Raw genomic sequence first — 20,759 nt, forward strand, 5'->3', positions numbered from 1 at the left:
ACAGGCAGAGAGAAAGGGAGACATAGAATCCAAAGCAGGCTCCAGGCTCAGAGCTGTCAACACAGAGCCAGACGTGGGTCTCAAACCCACGAATGCGAGATCATGACCTGAGTTGAAGTCAGACACTTAACCGACTGAGCCACCCAGGCGCCCCACATTGAATTTTAGAACAGAAAGTAGCTTTCAGATTGCCTAATACTGTGGTTTTTAGACTGTATCCAAGGAATCCTGTAGGAAGTGGGAAAAACCAAGCAGGAAGTAGGATTGTATGCACCTCAGTTTTTATCAGTTAATTTTATAACATTACAATGTACTTTGAATGAATGTTTAAATCATTAAGACTTTCCTTTAAGAAGAATGAAGTTGAAAACTCCTAATCTAGTGCAACTGTTTTCCTTTCTCTAGTATGATACTGAGGCCTGGTCTGATTAAGTAACTTGTCCAAATTTCATAACTAGTTAGAAGCAGAGTGAGGAATAACACTGAGTTCTTGTCACCTGCATATTTGATAAGCATGTCGTAAATGTCCTCATTCTCCAAATATTTCCCTTTGATTATCTCAAGCAGTCATTTAAATCATCAAGAAATAAGCCCTGGGGTTATTCTCTCCTGATGATTCACTATGTGACCTAATCAGTCCACTGATCTCTGTACCCTTGGCTTTTCCATAGGTAATAGGGAATGATAATTCCTGTCTAGGCAGCTCTCAGTGGGGGTGTTGTAATGATTGTAAAAAAGAACATGTGGAGGTTCACAGGTTTCTTCCAGGGAAGGAGACTCAGAAAGTTCAAGATCTTAATTATTTACAAATGCCTACCAAGTATGTCATTGCTTCTAAGGTGACCTTTGCAATTTACCATCCCTGTGTATTTATTGTTCCTCATTTGAGAAGTCAATGTAGTTTATTTTTGTAACCATGTTAAGATTTATGAAATAGCCTCAAAACTTATCACATTGGCTTTCTGATAAGACTGTGATTTCTTACTACTTGCAGGTGGTAAGTAAATCTTTTAAGGTTAAACACCTTTCATTATACACATGTTATAAAGGAAGTGATCACTACTGGGTTCTAGCAATCATGGGGAACTGAGAACCAGATGAAACCAAAGGACTTGCATGCAGGTTACAGAGTTTGTAATTTGTAACCCTTCCACCTAACTGGCAGTTTTTCCTACTAGGAAAATGCTATCACAGACTTTCAGGCTAACCTTGAAAGCAGCCTGAGGACTGTGTGTCATCTTGGCTGAGTTCTTTATTTCTCTGAGCTTGTTTTCTCACTTGTACAAGGCAGACATTGCATTCCCTTTCCACCTCACAGGGTCACCAAGGATCAAAAGAGAGAACATAGGGTGACATGTTTTTAAAACCGTGATGTGTATGCTAACTGAAAGGATGGTCATTTTTAAGAATGTGTTAGGGGCAGCTGGGTGGCTCAGTTGGTTGAGTGTCCAACTTTGCTCAGGTCATGATCTCGTGGTTCATGAGTTCAAGCCCCACATCAGGCTTGCTGCTGTCAGTGCAGAACCTGCTTCAGATCCTCTGTCTCCCTCTCTCTGCCCCTCCCCCACTTGCATTCTCTCAAAAAAAAACTTTAAAAAATTTTTGTAAAGAATGTGTTAAATACTATATTTATAATGTACGTTTCAACTAAGTCTTCTAAATTTGTTAGGAATACCTACTTTGGAATGATCAACTACTTAGGATGAAGAAAGGTATTTCAAATTATGCTGATCTCTATAAAGAGAGTAAAGTGGCAATATTGAGCAAGACGAAGTTAGAGCTAAGGAATTCCCTCCTTAACTGGCATTATCACAAAACAAGAAATAATTTTCTATTTTCAATTAAGAATATTTTAAATATAGGGGCACCAGGGTGGCTCAGTCAGTTAAGCATCCGACTTCGACTCAGGTCATGATGTCGTGGTTCATGGGTTCAAGCCCCATACCGGTCTCGGTGCTGACAGCTCAGAGCCTGGAGCCTGCTTTGGATTCTGTGTTCTCCCTCTTTCTGCCCCTCCCCTGTCTCTCTCCCTCTCAAAAATAAATAAACATTAAAACATTTTATAAAAAAAGAAAAGAATATCTTAAATTAAAAAATAAGAAATTAAACAGGTCTTTACCAAAATTCTACTCTGGATGCCTCAGATTTCTAACTACAACTCTTGGAGAGTATCATTTCTATGCTTATTCATGTTGATACTTTCAAAAATCTGGACCTAGTTTCCATTATGCAGACAAGCCACAGAAGTGGACCAATATTTTAAGACTACAATGTTTACTAATGGCTGTCTGGCTAGAAACAGTGTTGGCAGAATTTTGGCGGAGGCATTTACTCTCACTAATGATGTGGAACAGGGCTGCGTAATCATGTCCACTTGTATAAAGTCTACCCAATACTTCATATTTTGAAATAGAACCAGAAACAAGCACCTCCAAAAGTCCTGGGATTTTCCTGGAAGAAACATTATATCAGAACTGGTTTAGACCTTCTGCCCCATGACTTCACAGGTAAAGTGGATATCGGATGCTTTTGCAGAATATTTAGAGACAAAAAGACAGTATATCCTATGTATGGGCCATCCGAGGCCAGGAAAAATCTTTCAAACATTTCCTTAAGAAAATATATCAACTGTTTTTCCTGCACATATATTAACAAATCTTTAAAGTAAAAGGACACTCAATCCACACCACTGCCCCTTCCTTCCATGCCCCAGGAAAGCTATACTCAGTTATGCATTATCAATTTCTTTCTTAGCTATACTTGGGACTAAAAGCATTAGCAGTTATTCATCAATAAGGAAGAAGGACAATGACATTCATTTAGACTGTTTGGACATTGTTACTGTATCACTCTTCTGGGAGAAGGTAATTTCTGTCTATTAAAAGAGACAGATTCCAAACTAAGATATGTGGGAAATCATAAGGTATTTAATAGAATTCAAGTAATGCATGTGGTCCTAAAAAATTGTAATTAATAAGGATCTAGCCAAGGAAAATTAATAACAGCAAACCTTTAAAATGGAAATCCTTAGAATAAAGGAATAGCTGTTAGAATATTAGTATTACTCTGTATTAAAAATGTCAAGATACTGTCATTGGATTTCTTTCCCTTCTACCTAGTTCTAGATCAACAAAGAATCTTCATTATTTTCTGAAATTAGATGCTGCTTCAAAGATTTTAGAAGTAAACCATGAAATGAGTACACTGAAGAAGCATTAGTTTTTGCAGATTACTATTAAATTACATTTTTTATCCCACATTAAAACTTAATCACAACGTTTGTCAAATATCTCAAAGATATGCTTTAGACAAATACCTAGGATTATCTGAAACCAAATCTGATTGTTTCAAATGGGTAGGAACTAGGCTGTGGGGTAGGAAAAAGTCCTATATTTCTCACCTCCTCTCTTCCTTCCTCCCTTCCTCCCTTCCTGCCTTCCTGCCTTCCTGCCTTCCTGCCTTCCCTAACTTCCTTCATTCATCCTTCCTTTTTCCACTAATTTGACTTATGGTGCTCCTGATCTATATCAAGGCAACATTTCAGTGGAAGGTATACTGCAGGAAACAATGTGCCGAATGGTTGTCTGGTAGTTCAGACAAGGAGACACATTTGCAGTGCATGATGCTGTCGTCACTGCAGCTCCCATATGTCGTCTCTCAAGATGTCTGTGCCTCAGTCGTTGCAGATGTCATCAAAGATTATCCCTTTAATTTTTAACGTTGTCACAGTTAATATATACCCTTTACTTTTCAACACTGTCAATGCTAATTCAAACCTTTTAACTTTTAACATTTTAAAGTTAATATAAACTCCATTAAAGCTTCTCAGCTGATCAAACACAGGAATGATCAGTATGAACTAGTCATATTAGTAGTTTTTCCAGTAGATAGTCAGTAGATTTTTTTGGTGATGCTACTGTGAACAGTTATAACGATAGCTACCCTTACTTACTATATTATTTCATATGCAAAGTATATCATCCTAAACACCTCATTTGAGACTCTGCTCACTGCTCACCACTCCAGGCTTCTTCCCTAATTGCCTGTGCCATCTCATAACTTCTCCATGCTGCTGCCCCATCCCTGGAGCTTTATTCTTTACATGTATATCAACTCCTGTCTCCATTCTTCCAAGTATTGTTAACACAAGATATTATCTGCAGTAGACTTTTTTAAGTGTGTTGGTTTCCTAGGGCTGGCATAACAAAGGACCACAACCTGAGTGGCTTAACCACCAAGAGTTTATTGTCTCAAAGTTCTGGAAACTAAAACTCTGAAATCAAGGTGTTGACAGGGTTATTCCTTCTGAGAGCAGTGAGAGGAGGATCTGTTGCAGATCCTTGACTTATAGATGGCTGTGTTCTTCCTGTGTCTCTTAGCATTGTCTTCTCTTTATGCATGTCTCTGTGTCCAAATTGCCCCTCTTATAAGGACACCAATCATGTTGGATTTGGGCTCACCCTAACGATGTAACGATGTTACCATTGTAACTTGGTTGCCTCTATAAAGATCCTATCTCCAAATAAGGTGACACACTGAGGTACTAGACGTTAGGACTCCTACATATCTGTTTTAGGACACAATTCATCCCATAACACTAAGGTTTAAAGATAACACATGGGAAATACAGCGTAGAAAATAAAAACTTAAGCTACATCTTAAGTGTCATTGTCATAGAAGCTATTGACTATGCCTGGTACAGAGTCTGATTCTCTCTATCCTTCTGTCCAAACTGCTACCATATTTCTGTGGCCAGTTCACCATACTGGATGGAAATCTGATTGTGCACTCTTACTCCCTGTGATGGTTAATTTTATGTGTCAACTTGACTGGGCCGCAGGGTACTCATATATTTGATTAAACATTCTGAGTGTTTCTGTGGGGGTATTTTTGGATGATATAAACATTTAAATCAGTAGATAAAGCGTATTGCTCCCCATAATGTGAGTGGGCCTCACCCAATCATTGAGAGCCTGACTAGAACACAAGGCTAACCCTTCCGCAAATAAGAAAGAATTCTCCTACCTGACAACCTGCAAACTGGGACATCAGCTCTTCCTAGTTCTACAGCAGCTTCCAGTGTAAGACTCAAACTGGGACACTGGCTCTACAGAATGTACATCCCTCCTCCCCCTACCCCCCCCCCAACATGAACATTATTTGTTCTGTTTCTCTGGAGAACCCTAACTAATACAGTCCCTAAGATCAGGTCCTACCTAATAAAGAACAACCACAAATACTGTAAGTATCCCTTCAGGATTGCAATCTCTCTGCTATAGAGCCAGCCATTTATCTTACTCAGCACAGTACCCAACTCCTCCAATCTTAAGCCTTTATATATAGGTTATTCCCCTGGGTTTCATTCATCTTTATGACTAAAAAATGTTCCCCCATTGAACTCTCCAAGAGCCTGCCCCAAAGACAAAATCCAGCTCTCTATCTTAGTGAGACTGAGAAATACTGAAGTCCAAACTCAGAGCACTCTGCTATATGCACAGAACTTCTCATATATTCTTTGTATACATCTCAAATCACTGAGGACTTCTCAAGTTCTCCTCATCTAATTCCATCTAAGGCTTTTTATGCAACTATACAATTTCTTCTATAGCTTAATATTGCATGTGTGTGGCTTTGTAAAAAAATTAGCCTTGTTTAATTAGGACTCAGCACATATCCTCCAAAGTTTAAACAAATGAGAGCTCAACCAAATCAGACTCTTCAAAGAGTGTTTCTAGGTTAGAAAGGGCCACACTACTTCCCCTGACTCTGTGCTTGACTTTCATCTTTACTTTGGGTTTCTGTTTTCCAGATTCGCTATGTCACCACATCACCTGGTCATGCCTCACCCAAAGCTGTGTGGTTCCCCTTTAAAATTTTCAATGTGGACAAAAATGTTTTCCCTTGGCATAACTAAGACAGGCTGGTATTTTCAAGAACAGCTTTACTAAACATGAGGGAAGCAGAAAACAAATAATTACATAAAACATACACCATATAAAAATAGCCAAGTTTCCAACTGCAGGTTTCTGTTTCTAAAAATTCTATTAGAAGTAGGAAAGTTTTACTGGGCCTCAATCTCATTTACCCCTTAGTCAACCACATCCCTTATTTTGCTGTATCCTGTCTGGACTCCTTCTCTCCTACCTTCAACACTTCATCTATCCCTGAACCCTATAATCTTGAGCTGCTTGCTTGGTTTTCTTAACCCGTATCTCAAAGAAAAAAATACCCAGTAACTTAAAAACTATCATCCTCCTGGGGCGCCTGGGTGGCTCAGTCAGTTGAGCGTCCGACTTCAGCTCAGGTCATGATCTCACAGTTTGTGGGTTCGAGCCCCGCATCGGGCTCAGTGCTGACAGCTCAGAGCCTGGAGCCTGCTTCGGATTCTGTGTCTCCTTCTCTCTCTGCCCCTCCCCCACTTGTGCTCTATCTCTCTCTGTCTCTCAAAAATAAATAAATGTATAAAAAAATTTTAAACTATCATTCTCCTAATAAAATATCCTGGACTCCCAAAGACCTGCCAAAATGCCTGCTTACAAGAGATTTTCAAGTTTTAATGTTGAAGATTCACAGGGTCTCAAACATTAACTCTTCTCAATATTGATATTAAATCAGCATTTTAAAAAAAGTACATTCTAGGAAATAGTTCCTGGAATAATGAATATTCTTGACAATAGCAGATAGCATTCTGAGCTCAAATAAATTTGAAGAATGTTGGGTTAAACTAAGTTTCAGTTTTCTCCAATACATAATTTCTCAAATCATTTCATGCAGTCAGCCAATTCTTTGTGTGTGTGTGTGTGTCTTTTTTTATGTTTTAAATTTACATTCAAGTTAGTTAGCATATAGTGCAACAATGATTTCAGGAGTAGATTCCTTAATGCCCCTTACCCATTTAGCCCACCCTGCCTCCCACAATTCCTCTAGTATCCTCTGTTTGTTCTCCATATTTAAGTCTTTTATGATTTTGCCCCCCTCCCTGTTTTTATATTATTTTTGCTTCCCTTCCCTTATGTTCATCTGTTTTATATCTTAAAGTCCTCATATAAGTGAAGTCACATGATATTTGTCTTTCTCTGACTGACTAATTTCACTTAGCATAATACTCTCTAGTTCCATCCACGTAGTTGCAAATGGCAAGATTTCATTCTTTTTGATTGCTGAGTAATACTCCATTGTATAGATGTACCACATCTTTTTTATCCATTCATCCATCAATGGACATTTGGGCTCTTTCCATACTTTGGCTATTGTTGATAGTGCTGCTATGAACATGGGGGTGCATGTGCCCCTTCGAAATAGAATACCTGTATCCATTGGATAAATACCTAGTAGTGCAATTGCTGGGTCATAGGGTAGTTCTATTTTTAATTTTTTGAGGAACCTCCATACTGTTTTCCAGAGTGGCTGGATATCCAGATATCCAGAGTGGATATCTTCTTTGGAGAAGTGTCTATTCATGTCTTGTGCCCATTTCTTCACTAGTTTATTTGTTTTTTGGGTGTTGAGTTTGATAACTTCTTTATAGATTTTGGATACTAACCCTTTATCTGATATGTCGTTTGCAAATATCTTCTCCCATTCTGTCGGTTGCCTTTTAGTTTTGTGGATTGTTTTTTGTTTTCGTTTTTGTTTTTGTATTTGTTTTTTGGGTTTTTTTTTTCTGTGCAGAAGCTTTTTATTTTGATGAGGTCCCAGTATTCATTTTTGTTTTTGTTTCTCTTGCCTCTGGAGACATGTTGAGTAAGAAGTTGCTGCGGCCAAGGTCAAAGAGGTTTTTGCCTGCTTTCTCCTCAAGGATTTTGATGGCTTCCTGTCTTACATTGAGGTCTTTCATCCATTTTGAGGTTATTTTTGTGTTTGGTGTATAAAAGTGGTCCAGGTTCATTTTTCTACATGTCACAGTCAGCCAGTTCTTCATGAGCACCTATTATGTGCCAGGCACTGATCCAGGCACTGAGAAAATACTAATGAAGAATGAGCAGAACGTATAAAATCCTGGCCCTGCCTTCATAGAATTCACCTTCTAGGTAGGGTTCACCAAGAAAAGTGAATGAACAGGCAAGCAAATAAGATTTTCAAATAATGGTAAGGACTCTGAAGACATTAGGGGGTGATATTATAGGGAAGAGCTGGAAGTGGGGAAACCCAGCAGGCAGAGGGAACAATGAGTCCACAAGACTCAAGGCAAGAGAAAGTTCGGCATATTGGAGGAAGAAAAAGAGCCTCTGTGGCTGGAACTGAGAAACTGTATGGGAAACTGTATGCATGTGAGAAGGTATGCTCTTACAGGCCATGGTAAGAAGGAAGATTTGATCATTGGTGCTATGGAAAGCAAGATGAAGGGTCTTAAGCCTTAGCACACTGTCATAATACAATTTGAAAAAGAAATCTCTTTGGCTGTTGCATAGCGAATGGAATTTAAAGGCCAAGATTACAAGTGGAGACCAATTAGGAGCCTCTCACAGTAGTTCACCTGGGAGACGATGATGGGGTTGGCAGAGCAGATAGATGTGGATGGCTTCAGCATGTTTTTCAGGAGTGGAGACAACAGCACTTCCTGATGGGTTAATGTGGGAAATTGGAGACCAGAGAGAAGACAGTGATGACTTCTAGTTTTGGGGCTTGGGCAGTTAACTACATGGTGGTATTATTGACAGAGCAGGGAGAGACTAGGGAAGCAAAGGCTTACAGGGGTGAAGGAAATCAAGAGATTGTTTTATCCACATTAAGTTCAAGATACCAATTGCACATATAAGAAGCGCTATCAAGTAGACATCTCTTACATATCTATGAGTCTGGAGCTTAGGAGAAAGGTTTGTGATATAAATTGGGAAATCACTGGCATAGAGATGGTATTTAAAGTCATGGAACTGGAGAGATCACCTAGGGAGAATGTAGGGATTCTAAGGCCCAAAGCCAAGCCCTGAGGCACTTTGAATTGAGAAATCTGGTATAGAGGAAGAGCCGCAAAGAAGACTTTTAACACGTTCACGTACATTAATGACTCTTTAAGAAGTGATAACAGAAGTCAGCATTTCTCAAACTTACTTGATCTTGGAAACTTTTGTCACATGGCATCTCACAGGGATAGGGTTCCATGGAAAATATTTTGGGAAACATTGTTCATACCCTTCTAGCTGCTAATATATTAACTTCTAAGGTGACATAGGCAAGTCTTTTCCCTCTAAGTGGAGAGGTATTTCAATGAAAGCCTATCAGTTGCTAAGCAAAACACTCCCCTGATGATCTAGGCCAAAAAATGTACCTGCGGGAAACACACATGAGCCAAATGCAGTAAGGAGGAAGGAAGGCTGTTGCATCATTGCTTTACTGAGCCAAACCTCACATACTGGCCATTTTTGCCTTGTTACATTAATAATAGTTATTTTCGTGGAAGAGTGAGATTGAAGGTCTGAGGAGAGGCCCAGGATTAAATGCTCTTTTTTTGGTGAGTTATGTAACTTTTTTCAGAATGCTAGCATTTGGTGTTTCTACCTGTATACACTATACCAGAGTATCTTTTGATGCTCTGGAAAGAGTTAATTTAGATAAAGATTTTTCTCTATTTTCTAGTTAGTTGTGTTTTTTTTTTGTTGTTTTTGTTATAAACAACAGAAACTCACTCATGCATATTATTGGGATCTAAGGCAGCCCTAAGGACAGGTTTCTCTCTAGGACCCCTTTTTCCCTCCTCTTCTCTCTCTTCTTTCTCTGCCCCACCCACCCATAGGCCAGAGGCTGTCTGGTCTTTGATAGTACCTTTGAGACTTCTTGCTTTATAGGTATGCACTATGAAATCATAATAAAATCCTCTACATTTGTATAGCACAGTCTAAGTAGACCCACATGTTATGGACTGAATGTTTGTGTCCCTGTAAAATTCATATGTGAAATCCTTGATCTTTGTGAGGTGGGGCAGTAACTGGGAGTCAATTAAGTCTTGAGCATGGAGCCCCTGTGAATGAGATTAGTACCCTTACAAGAAGAAACACAAGAACAAACTGATGGTCATCAGAGGGGAGCAGGGTGGGGGAATGAACAAAATGGATGAAAAGGAGTGGGAGATACAGGCTTCCAGTTATGGAATGAGCAACTCATGGCAATAAAAGGTACAGCATAGGGAATGTAGTCAATGGTATTATAATTCCTTTGTATGGTGACAGATGGTAGCTACACTTGCAGTGAGCATAGCATAATGTATAAACTTGTTAAATCACTATGTTGTATACCTGAAACTAATGTAACATTATGTGTCAACTATATTCAAATTAAAAAAAGAAAAAAAAACAAGAAGCAAAGTAAAAAGAGAGATGATCTCTCTCTCTCTCTCTTTCAGCTGTGTGAGGATACAAGAAGAAAACAGTCATTTGCAAACAGGAAGAGTTCCCTCACCGGACACTAGATCAGGCCTGGATCTTGGACTTCTAGTCTCCAGGACAGTGAGAAATAAATGTTTGTTGTTTAAGCCACCCAGTCAGTCTATAACACCCTAAACTAAGAGAACACAGTCTTGGAGGTTTGCTTTAAAAATGAGGAAACCAAGACCTAGGGAGGAGAGACAAAACACAGTGTGGAAGGACTCCTAGATTGCTTTGATAAACCTAAATTGTACTCTTGTGTGACTGTAGGCAAGTTTGTGACTAGGCCTCAAATTCCTCTTCTGCAAAGGGAGAAGACTGAGAAGCGGTAAGTGATTTTCAAGATGCGTTTTGAGGCATTTACAGTCTGCTTTTATGATTTTGAGATGGAGTGTCTTGGCTGAAGTCATACAGTGTTCTATCACCTGGCCCAATGTTTTGTTTTATGACACCACACTGAGTTTCCATTAAAAAAAATTTTTTATGTGAACTAATTTTTCTTATCTATTTGTATTGCTATGAAAATACTACCAGAAGGCAGCATTGTACAGTGCATAAGCATAAACTTTGAAACCAATTGGACCTAGGTTTGGATGTAGGTCTACTTTTAGCTCTTGTGACCTTGGAGGAGATACTTAACCCCTTCTCAGCCTCGTTTTGTCATTGTAAGAAAACTGTGTGTAATACCTGCCTTATAGGGTTGCTGATTAGATTGAGATTGTGTCTATAAAGCATCACGGTCATAGCAGGTACAAAACATTCTTAGTCCAATCAGGCTGCTAACAGAAATTCATTTCTCATAGTTTTGGAGGTTGAGAAGTTCAAAACCAAGGCTCTGGCAGATCTGGTGTGTGGTGAGAACCAACTTCCTGGTTTTCAGATGGCAGTAAAATGGCTAACTGGTTCTTGGCCTTTTCTTATAAGGGCACTAATCCCATTCATGAGGGCTCTGCCCTCATTACCTAATCATTTCCCAAATTATGCCCTGCTTCCTAATACTATCACATTGGGGATTAGGATTTCAGTATATCAATTTGAGGAAGATACAAACATTCAGTCTGTAGCACATTTCACATCTCCCTCCTTCTTAATGATTTGGGGAGATAAGGAATTATGGCAAAGAGTTCATAAACCAGGATGGAGATGGGGCATGCATTTTTTCTATAAGTAATATTTATTCAGGAAAACATTTTAGTTCAATCAGTCTTGTTGAAAGCCTTTTCAAAATATTAGTCTGTGCTCCTCCTTTGGAACACTCTGAATATAATTGGATCTTTCTTGATGACTGAAGACCTTGCCATGCCTCAGGCTTATTATTCAGCTGTTTGGATAAATATGCAGAAGGTGCAAAACTTACTTGGAATGTGTTGAACTCAGGAAATCTTCTAGAAGTTTGTTGTTTATTTTGAATTGAATTCTTTGTTAACAATTTTATCGTGGTCAGACTTCTAAATAGTGTAAGCATTCCATTTGTAGATGTGTAGATATTGGATATTGTGTTCTGGTTAAACAAATGATCAACAGATTTTTTTTCTTGTAATGACTTCTTTGTTAACAGACCTGAACCAGGAATCATCTTTAACATGAGGAAATATGAAGGCCTTTGAGGCCTTAAGGAATGGATACCCTAATGGGGGGAGGGGCAAAACATAAAGTCATAAAAAAATAACTATAACAAGAACCAAATGAAAAAGAGAAGTCTTTATAAAGAAATGAGTACTTGAAATGGGACTTGAACCACATAGGATTTGGACCAGTTGTGCTCATTGCTAAGGGAATGATCTTTAAAGTAGAGAAAATAGTTTGAATAAAAGCACAGGGATGGGGAATCTTGGGGTATATGCATAGGATGATAAATTGTTAATTCAGAGATAATTAAGGTTAGCAAAAGATACTTAGTTGGGATATTTCTGGTTTTTGATAACATGTGTTGAATATCCAAATATCTTGAAAAGTGTTTCTTAGGTTCTTATATAGTTGTGGGAAACTCTGATCTACCATATATTCTTTTGTAAGTTATTTTATCTCTGTGGGCCTATGATATATAGGTCACAAAAGAATTCATAGGGCTTCTAATTTGCCTGTTGTTAGAGGCCTAGAATCATTTCATGGACACCACAGATGTCTAGTAGAGCAGAAAGCTCTACCAAAATCCATCTGCCTATGTAGAAGACAACCTTTAGAGCCACAGGATAGGTCATGGGTTTGGATCTTCATTGCCCCTCCTTAAACACCTCAAGCCGGGAGTGTGGAGGAAGGAGAGAAACAGGTTTCTCTAATCTCCCCACTTGCCTCACCTGCCCCTCATTTGCCAGCCCAGCCCTATGCCCACTCCCATCCCACACTGGCTTATTAAAAACAAGGTCACTTTCCTCAGAGGGAAAGACACCCTTTCATCTACTGGTCAATGGACTTACATACTCCTTTGTGAAAGTGGAAAATGAGACAAAGAAGGGAAAAATCTGTGCAGGACCCTGGTGTTATGGGACATAGTCTGCTTTGTGGAAGCCATCACTCCCAGCAGGAAAAAAAAAAAAAAAAGCATGACATAGCAATGTGTATATTCCATATTAAATTAATTGGGCAGTGAGCCCCTTGTTAAAAAATTGCTGGATAGACAATCTCATTAACATTTCCAAGTATTGATTGACTCTGATAAGTAAGGAAAAGAAAGATTGATGAGATTCCCAAACTCAGCATTCCACATGTAGAGCAAAGCAAGACTATGCCAGTGAACATGACCTTTTGCTTTTTAAGGAAACAGACATTCTATCCTGGCCACCAAATGAGGAGGACACTTAGTATTACTCCCTGTATGGGGCCAACGCTCCCTTCTAATTTTCTCTTTTTTGTTGTTTTACCATATCTGACTTCTTTGTTCCTGCCCTTTACCCTCAATCATAAATGTAAGACCGCTCACCTAATAATGAAAAACTCCTTTCCTAATAAGGCACAGGGCCAGAGTGGTAGAATTGGAAGGAAACTCAGAAGCATTGAATTCACCCTTCTGGTTTTTGAGATAAAGAAAGTGAGGCCCCAAAAATAAAGTGGACTTACTGAGTATGGAGATGGTAGGGATGGAAGCAAGTGGTGGTTCATGTAGTGTTAGTCCGTTTACAGGGTGTTATCACATACGTGATCTCATAAAAACCTTTGATGTAGGTGATATTATTATGATTTTTTTTTACAGGCAAGGAAACTGAGACCCCGAAAATTCTCCCAAAAAGGGAAAGCGCACTTTCCCTTTTCATCAGGGAAACTGCCATGAGAAAACCTAGTAATTCTGAAATGCCAAACTCTGCTCTGAAGGGCAAGGCATTCAAAGATTGAGAAGATGCTGCCCGTGTGCTTACATCTGTTAGGGGCAGGTTGTCAATCTTCCCACAAGGCTACACGCAGGGCACCCTAATGCTGTTGAAACATCACCTGACCCCTGCAAGGACTGAGTTTCATATAGCCATTTGATGCCCTCTAAACATGGTTATGTGGAAACCCTAGAAAAGGCCAGCTCTTCTGCAGAGGTATCTACATCTTTAAACCACCCAAAACTAAGAGTCTCTGTAATGTGAAAGGTGAATGAATTAAAGTTGTCTCAAGATTATGAAGGCATTCATATGATTTTTGTCTTTCTCTGACTAATTTCACTTAGCATAATACCCTGCAGTTCCATCCATGTAGTTGCAAATGGCAAGGAAAAAAAAAAAGATTATGAAGGCATTCAGACTTTAATTGGGAACAGAGGCAGGATGGGGATGAACTCTTCTCATCCTTTTACTGTTCTTTGTGACTAGCACCCACCTCTATGACCCTGCCTTTTCAAGTGGCACTGACAAGTATCTACTCTTTTTCCCCCGTTTTAGTCATGTAGAAAGAATCTGATCACCAACTAGATCATACAAAAATCATTTGGAACTTCTGTTCATCTAAGATAAGGGTCAGCAAACCATGGCTCACAGGCTAACTCCAGCCTGCTGCCATTTTTGTAGGCTCATGAGTTAAGAATAATTTTTACATCTTTAAATGGTTGAAAAAAATCAAGAGAAGAGTAATATTTCACGCCATGTGAATCTAATATTAAATTTAAATTTCAGTGGCAATAAAATTTTACTGGAACGCAGACACTTTTATCATTTACATCTTGTTTATAGTTGCTTTTGTGCTGCAACAATGGGGTTTGGTAGTTGCAACAGAGATTATTTGGCCTGCACAGCTTAAAAATATTTACTGTTTAGCCTTTAACAGAAAATCTTTGCCAGCCCCTGTCTAAGAGCACTAATCACACTGTATGAGACTGGTTCTATTCATATCCACCTCCTAAACTAGACTTTTAAGCTTATGAAAGGCTCCACTGTGCTTAAAATGAAACTCTACTTTTGGTTGGCACTCTGTACATGTTTGTAGGATGAAAAGAAAAGTGAATAAATGATGTGGGCTTGGGCAAGTTAGTTCCCATTTCTGGGCCTTGGTTTCCCCTTTTGTGAAATGAAAGAGTTGGCTAACATGACATTGGTCCCGTCTAGCTCCCGTCTAGCTTTAAGGTTACTGCAGCCAAAAATAAATATTATGCTCAGTTCATTGAATCTTCTGTTTTATAACTTCGGGTTCTCCCTTAGTGACTTTCGGAATATTGGCTGGTTTCTCAGGTCTTTCAGTACTGTGAAGGGGGTACCCTTACTAGCTAACTTTACTGGAGCATTTGATGCTAGTGCTGTGTGCATTGCCTACCATGTGAAAATTCATTATAAATCAGCAACTTCCTTTTCTTCATGGCTGCCTGTCTTATGTGAGTGTAGCAACATGAACAAATTTCTCAGGGCCTGGTCACTATTAAGAATCTGAACATGTGGATAAGTCTCAGAGAGAACACACTCTGGATTTATGGCCCCGCCTTTCCCCCTCCATCAAGATGCATCCACATGGCCTAGAAAACAGCCATCTGCCATCACTTAGAAAAATCTCACTACTTAGAAAAATTTAGTACTTGGAAAATAGTGGCATTTTCAAACCAAATGGATATAAAAGTTCTCCTCAAAACCTCTTAAGTACACAGGGCCATGTTCTCAGGTGGTGTTTAGTGGACACCGTCATGGCACAAGGCTGTGGCCTGATATGTTATCAGTGGGATTTGATTTGAGTAGTTATCCTGCACTGTTTCCTCCCAGAAAGGTAATTGTGTCTCCCCAACCCCATCACTATTAAGGGGACAGAAAATCTTAGAATCCAGGCACATATGACATGAGGAAACATGCTTACAGCAAATATGACCCGATGAAGTCTTCCTGTGCAGCAGCCAAGACCAACCCTCATGCACCAGATGAAATTTGTTTTCTGGATTTTTCTGTTGCCTTTTCTACTTCTTCCCCCAGGTTGCTAACACTGTCCATTCTATCTCAGACCTCTGCTATGATGTACCAGGCATGGGAAATACTCAAGCTTTTAGTTCAGTATCTCCTTTCCTTTTCTCTTTTAAATGAAGGATAGAGAGGTATAGTGAAAAAGTGTAAAGCACTTAGAATCATATTAGTCTGAGACCCAATTCCTCCACTCATTGGTGGACTCTCAGTTCTTATTTGCTTAATGAAGATAATACTTATTACCTACCTCTACTTATCACCCAGAATCCCTTACAGACAAGGACCATGCATTATTTATTCTTCTTTTTATCTTGCAGTACACAGTACATAGCATGCAGTAGATCCTTGACAAGTGTCTGAGCAAAATTGAACTGACTTTATACATAATTTTACATGGATCATGACATGTGGAGTGTTTGAGCTAAAAGGAATTCAAAGACCTCTTCAGTTCACTTGTAGCAAATAGGAACTTCTCACTTCTGTGCTAAATGGTCCAAACAGTCACCATTTTCTTTCCAGCTGAGTGTCTTTTTTTTTTTTTTTTTCCACCTGAACTTCACAATTTTCAACAAAGTTCTCTGGAAGGCCACTACCATTTGACTGAAATTATCACTGGAGGGAAAAAAATTTTAGGTACAATTCTGGATTGAGTTCAACTTCTACTTTATGAATGAAAAAACCTAGACCTAGGGAGATGATATGATTTGCAAAGGTCACAGGACTAATTGCAGAGTGAGTTGGAACTAGAATATAGGTCTCTAGGTTCTTTATCCAGTGCTCTATCTACTACATAACATTTGTGTTCTGATATAAGTCTCAGTGCCTTCCAGCTAGCTCTGGAGGAAATGTCTAGCAAGGACAAATGAATGTGGGAGAGGTAGGTATAAAGGAGGGCCTTAGAGTCAGGTAGCTGTCTCCCTGTCAATTCAGAAGGTAAGTTATTCAGCAACTTTCACTGAAGGCCTCTTTCAGGCAAAGGTGCAAGGCCCCAGAGATCTAGATGAATGAAATGAGGACTTTGCCCCAGGACTTATAGACCTGTAAACAAACAGTGAAAAATAAAACAGGATGATAAGTGAGCTAACAGAGATATGCTTAGAGCCCTCCAGGGGCCAGAGGGCATGACCCAGAGAAGTCAAGAATGGCTTAACTGAGGAAGAAACTTCTGAGCTGATTCTTCCAAAAAGAGTTATAGTTCTGCAAAGCAAAGAAAGGAAAGGGTGTTCCATCAGAAGGAATGGTCTAGAAAGAACTTGGCACACAGAGAGACTAGCAAAAAGTTCTTCATGGAAGGAACATCAATGTGTGGTAAATGGGGGAGGAGAGGGGAGGAAATTAAGGGCAGTGTCAGGCAAGGGACCTGGAGAGATAAGCAAAAGCAATCCGCTTTGAAGGAGTCTACAAAGGGTGACAAGACATATATGTAAACAATTAAAACATAGGAGAGAACGATCCAGTACTTTTCAGACCACCAAAGGAAGTGCAGGGGAGTCAGAGAAGGGAGACATGATTTCCCACTAGGGGTTACAGAGACTATATCACTGATTAGTCAGGCAGAGTTAAAAGTTAAAATCAATTTGAATTTTTTGGGATTCAAATAGAAGTTAAAGATCTGCAGTATAATTACATACCCAGTCATGTTCTTTTTGGATCATATCTTTAACTTAATGAACCAGATCCTAAATCCCAACACACTGCCCAGTGGCTTCCCCCTTCCCATTATATAACATGTTGTGTATTTTGTTCACCATTCTATCGCCAGCACCTAGAACCATATCTGGAACCTAATAGGTATCAAATAAATATTTGTAGAACCAGTCTTTCAGTTGATGTGTTTCAACCACATACACTAGATTTTTCAATGTCTTTAAAATACCCTGTCTTTGGGGCAGCTGACTGGCCCACTGTGAAAGGCATCCAACTCTTGATCTCAGGATTGTGAATTCGAACCCCATGTTGGGTGTAGAGATTACTTAAAAAATAAAATCTTAAAAAAATACTCCTGTCCTTTAGTTGCCATTAGTATGACTGTATTTGTAATACATCTAGAGTTCTGACTTAGAAAATATGGTGACAAAACTCATAGACACAACATAAGAAAACTTCATTCTCGTTGTCAGAAACTCCCTATGCCAGGGGAGTATTTGGAAAGGAGGTGGGAAGAGAATGTAGTCTTGTGTAGAGCACACCATTTCTGGGCTGGAGGCCTCAGCTGCTCCCTTCTGCATGGTTGGCTGCCCATGTAGTCTCAGACCAGGGCAGCCCCTCCATCTCGTTCTTTGCTCGCTGAACACACAGGCTTGGGAGTCTTGGATGAAAGTAGAAAGCATTAGCATCTTGGAAAAGATGTAGCTGGGGTGCTTGTGGCCTCGTTTGGGTCTTTCCAAACAAGTTTCTGGCTCTTCTATTGGGAGAGGGAATCTTCCACATCTGCAGAGATGAAGGAGTGTGTTGTTACAAACTTAGCATCTTCCCAACACTCCTTGAAATATAACATTTAATATGCTTGATTATCACTATCAAATGGATCATCAGTGAAAACCATTACCAACCCTATAATGTTCTTCCTTTTCTCCTCCTTCTCTCCTTCCTTTCCACCTCCCCTTTTTCTTCTTCTTCACCTTATTCTTCTCTCTTTCCTCCTCCTCCTCCTCCTCCTCCTCCTCCTCTCCTTCTTCTTCTGTCCTTCCATTTTTGTTTAGTTTTATATTCAAATGTCAAAATTACTGGGTGCACATAGACTTATTTGTTTGTTTGTTTGTTTATTGAGTTGAGGAAGAGGCTTGTGTTGTATCCTGTATCATGACTTTTCACAGTTTATCTCCATCTCCTGGAAATTTTTGCATCCCTTCTGTATTTAGAAAGCAATAGAGAAGCCTGTCTTAATGGTTTCACCATTCTCCCATTCACCCAAAATATAACTCCTTAGAACTATGTCCTCCATTTTTCTCACCACTTCATTCTTTTTATTTTGTATTTTTTAATGTTTATTTTTGAGACAGAGACAGAATGTGAGTGGGTTAGGGGCAGAGAGAGAGGGAGACAGTATCGGAAGCAGGCGCCAGGCTCCAGCTGTCAGCACAGAGCCCGACGCGGGGCTTAAACTCACAAGCTGTGAGATCATGACCTGAGCTGAAGTGAGACACTCAACTGACTGAGCCACCCAGGGCCCCCCTCTCACCACGTCATTCTTGAGTCCTGATAATACTACCCCAAAGTATTCTCACATGTATCTCCTCTCATCTGGCAACTTGACACTCTCAATCTGGGTTGTTCCAACAGCTTCTTAACTGACCTCCTTGACTCCAAGATCTAATCAGACCAGCCTTTGCTCTACTCCCAAAATCATGTTAGACTGTGACACTGTCTTCCTCTGAAGTCATGGGCGACTCCTCATCATATAGGGAATAAAATACAAAATCTTGGGCATGCTATTCAGGACCACACTGAGTCTTGACAGTGCTTTACCAGCCAACCTTTGGAAACGAAAAATCAATAACAGGAAAAATAAATTTATAAAATAAACCAGATATATTACATAAAAAGTGTTGCCCAAAAATCCACTGCAAAAAAAATATGTGAATACATGTAAATAGATAGGTAGATGTGTGTGTGTGTATATATATGTATGTATATGTGTTTGCACAGTGTTGTAAGTGATTATTAAGGTTTCTAGGCAAGCCCATAAAAGTCTATTGAATATATAATTGTAGGCAAACTACTATGCGTGTGCAATTTTTTAAAAATTACTCAGCAATGCCAATAAATACTACAGGAAAATCACTAAAATTTTAAATTATTTTTAAGAAATAGATCTTGACTACTGGCCCTTGGGGTGACACGATGGACAGACAACTCCACTTGTCTTAATAAGTAACATAGGGGCGCCTGGGTGGCGCAGTCGGTTAAGCGTCCGACTTCAGCCAGGTCACGATCTCGTGGTCCGTGAGTTCGAGCCCCGCGTCAGGCTCTGGGCTGATGGCTCAGAGCCTGGAGCCTGTTTCTGATTCTGTGTCTCCCTCTCTCTCTGCCCCTCCCCCATTCATGCTCTGTCTCTCTCTGTCCCAAAAAATAAATAAACGTTGAAAAAAAAATTTTTTTAAAAAAACAAAAAAAAAAAAGTAACATTAACTACATGCTTACAATATGCCAACCCATGTTAGAAGACCTTTGCAAGCATTAGCATTTCAAGTATTTGATGTCACAACAACCTTATAAAATAGGTATCATTTTCCCCACTTAACAAACAAGGAAAGTGAATCACAGGGAAGTTAAATAACTTTCCAAGGTCACACAGAGAGTGGTAATGGAGGAATCTGAACTGAGGCAGTTTGGTTCCAAACCTCTCAATCTGAATGACAACCCTAGATTAAGAACCACTAGAGAGTCCTCTGGAAGAGGCAGGGCCAGTTAATAGTGGGGGATGCACAGGAAGTGTCTAAAGCTGACAGCAAGTGACTGGCTAGGGGCAAAGCTGGGTAGTCAGAATTGGGTACTGGGTATATGACATTTTGTTAAGGTCATTTTGATGCTAGTGCTATTTTGACATTCACACTTAATTCATTTCTATGAAGAATAAAGCATTAAACTTTCAACTTTTAAAAAATCATCAAGTACTCTGTGCAGTAGAAACTGATCCTAATGACAGGATGAACTGAGTCTCATCAGCGTTTCAAGGCTAGAGCTGGAGTCAGAGATGTGGTGGGAGATGATGAAGCCTAAAAATGGGGTAGGGTTGTCACACACATTTGTTCATTTTCTTTTTAAGTGATTGGCTTGATAATTTAGGATTACAGAATGTCGATGGTGTCAAAGTGTTCTCAAAAAAAAAAAAAAAAAAAACAAAAGAGAAAAGAAAAGAAAAAGGCACTACTTCAAAAAAGGACTTGCAGGAGGAAGAGGTTAAACAGTGAGTGCTAACCACAGCCTGCTTTGGGCAGAAGCAGAAGGAAGCCTCCAGCCAAGTAATGGAAGAAGAGTCTCTTTCTGTTCTGGTTGTCACAAAGGGCAAAGAATCAAAACATCACTTTTGCAATGGATGCGT

The 20,759-nt window shown here is 39.4% G+C and overlaps 1 long non-coding RNA gene across 3 annotated transcripts in view; it reads left to right on the forward strand.

Moving 5' to 3' along the window:
* The window catches only part of LOC128311879 (uncharacterized), a 46,050-nt gene extending 35,201 nt beyond the window's left edge, over nucleotides 1-10,849 (forward strand). For all 3 annotated transcript variants that reach the window (XR_008290527.1, XR_008290529.1, XR_008290528.1), the window contains 2 exons: nucleotides 2,414-2,507; nucleotides 10,340-10,849. This is a non-coding gene — a long non-coding RNA (uncharacterized LOC128311879). The remainder of the gene's footprint in view (nucleotides 1-2,413; nucleotides 2,508-10,339) is intronic.
* Nucleotides 10,850-20,759: the final 9,910 nt, after the last annotated feature.

The sequence above is a fragment of the Acinonyx jubatus genome, chromosome D1 (genome assembly GCF_027475565.1).
Source record: "Acinonyx jubatus isolate Ajub_Pintada_27869175 chromosome D1, VMU_Ajub_asm_v1.0, whole genome shotgun sequence".
In the NCBI taxonomy this organism is placed as follows: domain Eukaryota; kingdom Metazoa; phylum Chordata; class Mammalia; order Carnivora; family Felidae; genus Acinonyx; species Acinonyx jubatus.